Source organism: Anneissia japonica, unplaced genomic scaffold (genome assembly GCF_011630105.1).
Source record: "Anneissia japonica isolate Jap-2015-1 unplaced genomic scaffold, ASM1163010v1 scaffold287546_len9472_cov169, whole genome shotgun sequence".
Classification (NCBI taxonomy): Eukaryota; Metazoa; Echinodermata; class Crinoidea; order Comatulida; family Comatulidae; genus Anneissia; species Anneissia japonica.
In genome coordinates this window covers 1-3,304 of record NW_022744215.1, presented here as the reverse complement: position 1 = coordinate 3,304, position 3,304 = coordinate 1, and the positions used below count along the sequence as shown (strand labels likewise).

Here is a 3,304-nt window from a genome sequence, read left to right as displayed (position 1 = left end):
AAATGAGACTAATCTGATAGATTATTTTTTGATTGTATTAATCTCTTTTATTTGTGCTATATAAAAACCACACATTATTATTTATTATTTTCAGGCATATGATTAGGCCTATTATTATTTACAACATATGTAACAACTTTTTTTAAACTCAGTGAATATAAAATGCTTCTGATTACTCCATTCAAAATTCACCAAATAAAATATATTTAATTAAATTATAACTTATTTCATCCATACCTTCTACACATTATGTACATCATCTGTTTCTCTTGCTATTTATCACATGTCAAAGGTCATGAACTTGTTGTGTAAACTCTTTCTTCCAGTAACAGTAGAATTGAACAATCTGAGAAAATGAAATCAACAATTACACGTTGATTATTAAAAAAATCTTTGATCTGCTCAAATATGTTTACCAATATTCCTCTGCCTGATTTCAGATTTGCTCCATTTTAAAAACATCCAATCAATTCATTAATTATTCCAGTAGTCTTCAATTCAATAAATACTACAAACAAGTTAAATCATTTTCTATGAGTATATTGAACTTCAATATTAAAATTCTTAATGATATTTGTAAAACAAAACTAAGAACATTTTATACTGTTAAATACATTATTACAGTATGGTATAAAGTAAACGAAAGTAGCATATAGCATACACATTGCAAAACAATTCAGTTTCTTTGTACAATAATCTTATCAATCAAATGAATTAAAATAGTGATTATTCAATTTATTCAAAAAAACCTCCGGGACGGAGAAGTAAAAAAGAACAACAGGGTACAACAAAAACAATTCATTAAAATGGACAATTTCATTACAAGAACCACAACAATGGAGATAAAAAAAAAAAAAACACGAAAAAAGTTTACAAATTCTTAAAAAGACCAAAAAAATTCAATTACATCAATAAATGGAGAAAACAAAACTCAACTTTAACTTTAACACCACTTTTAACAGGTAAAAGCAAACAGTCTCAATTTTCTTGTTGCTTTTGTCTTTACTGCAATTTGCAAACTAATATGAAGAACTACAGATATGCCTGTAAGGAGCAATACCATGGCAATCCATTGCAATTTATAAATAATTCGCTAAGTTAAAATAGACATGCCACAAGTCCCTTTTAATTATTTTTTCTCATTCTGGACAGCACCACCAACGAGAAAGTTAATTTTGAGACAGAAATAATGAAATCCTAATCATAAAATAAAGAAATCGAGTATGGGATGCCAAATAAATTAGGTAAATAATAAATTAAACCCAATATTAGGGCCTGGAACCCAGGCTAAAAAAGTAGAGTACACTATAAATTTACAGGAATCAAATCCAATTACATTTTAAAAAGAGGATTAATTATGCTGAACTTGTTATTGCAAATCCCAAATAAATTTACTAGAGTTGTAATGCTTCATTATTCAGTGTGTTTGAATATTGACTGTAGGATATCTGTACCCACAATACCTAAATACCGTACTCGCGCGAATAAGCCCCCGACCGCTTAACATATTTTTTGCACTTTCTGAGGGGCGCTTATTCAAATGGGGCGCTTATTCAAACGGGGCGCTTATGAAAATAAGAGTGGAAATTGAGGGGGCGCTTATGGAAATAGATGAAAATCGAGGGGTTCTTATGGGAAATTATTTTAATAATTAAAAATTCAAGAGGCACTTTTTGAATAAAAAAAAAAGATTATATAAGGACATTACGAATGGTGGTTAGAAAAGATAATCATTCAGAGAACATGGGTCATAACAAGAATGCATGAATATATATTTTACATAACAGCAAAATGGCAAATGCAATTAGTGGTGGGTAGTGGTTAGCTTGTTGGCCATCGGCCGACTGAGATTAGCAGGATGGCAGGATCATTGTATTTTTCTTTAAAACTCAGATGAGAATGTGCTTAAGGTCGAAAAAAGAAAAAGAGCAGTAGGACCAGACATAGACAAATATGTAAAAAAGATTAAAGTTGGAAATATACTGTCTGTCCAGGGATCGGAGCTCTCATGTGTCCAGGGATCGGAGCTCTCATCTGTCCAAAAGAAATATCCTTATTTTGATATTGACTGAAGAAGAATGTGTTTCCACTCTACAGCTCAAATCATGGCAACAACCACAGTCTCAGGATTGGTTGGATTATTGACTTGCTAAAAAGAAAATCGTATGAGGGGGTGCTTATTCAAACGGGGCGCTTATGGAAATTTTCAAGTTAGGAGGGGCGGTTATTCGAGAGGGGCGCTTATTCAAACGGGGCGCTTATTCGCGCGAGTACGGTACAGTTGAACTTGCCTAAGTCGAATCCAAAATGTCATTGAAAAATTGTTCGACTTTGATAAAATTCAAATTACAGATTGTTAATTAATGGAAAACACAACAATTTGGCATGTAAAGTAAATTTGAATTAGAAATTATTCGAATTAGGCAAAGTCGACTTAGGTAAGTTTAACTGTAAAAAATTAAGAAACTGTGTTGGGCGCTTTGAGCATTGTCAAAAACAATCAAATATTAAATCAATAAATTATCTTACAATTATAACAGCCTTTTACACAGATGGTCAAATATGCAAATTTGCAGAATACACCTATAAAAGAAGGCAGCTACAAAGTATGTCTAATTTGATGATGTTTATTTTTATACCTCCTTGCTAAGAGTAATAATATATGATAAAAACAAGGAAATAAGTAAGTTTATGTGTAATGGACCACATGGCTGCTCCCTGCCTGGACATAATCAAAACACAACATCAACAAATTCAAAAGTACAAAAACTAAGACTACTTACAGTTGAGAAGAGGCACAGATGTCCAAACAGTATTTACAGATTAGACCTACAGACCTAAAATGATTAAAAATAACACTTAGCGAATGTTCATCAGAATAATTCTACAAATCTTGATAATAAATACATGAACATAGCAAATTAAAAAAGAAAAAGATTTTTGACAGCCGGGTATTAGAAAGTGGGCGGCATACTGATCTTTCAAACCATTCTTTATAATTTATGACAACATTTACAAGATAAAATAATGCAACATAAAACCCATGTCATGGTTTTTTAAAACAGTGAGAATACCTTCTGTTAGCGCATTAATTGCCAGCGGCAGATTAAGGGTTTCCAACGAACCAATGAATTCCTCCATTTTTCCTTTGCTGATTTTCAGTCTGTTTTCTAGATCTGTGATCATACTCCAGCCGTCAGTATACTTCTTACAAGGTGTATTATATAATTGATCGATCTGCGTTACATCGTCTGGGGTTAGTGCCATTCCAAATTTTATTAGATTTTGTCTGTGAGGTGTAAAT

The 3,304-nt window shown here is 31.8% G+C and overlaps 1 protein-coding gene across 1 annotated transcript in view; it reads right to left on the bottom strand.

The window, feature by feature from the left end:
• LOC117119581 (LON peptidase N-terminal domain and RING finger protein 3-like) overlaps nt 1–3,298 on the bottom strand; it is a gene marked incomplete at its 3' end in the record, with an annotated part of 8,476 nt that extends 5,178 nt beyond the window's left edge. Inside the window, exons 1-3 of the mRNA XM_033264407.1 lie at nt 3,075–3,298; nt 2,784–2,837; nt 238–346 (exon numbers count right to left, since the gene is read on the bottom strand). The remainder of the gene's footprint in view (nt 1–237; nt 347–2,783; nt 2,838–3,074) is intronic.
• Between the last annotated feature and the right edge of the window lie 6 nt (nt 3,299–3,304).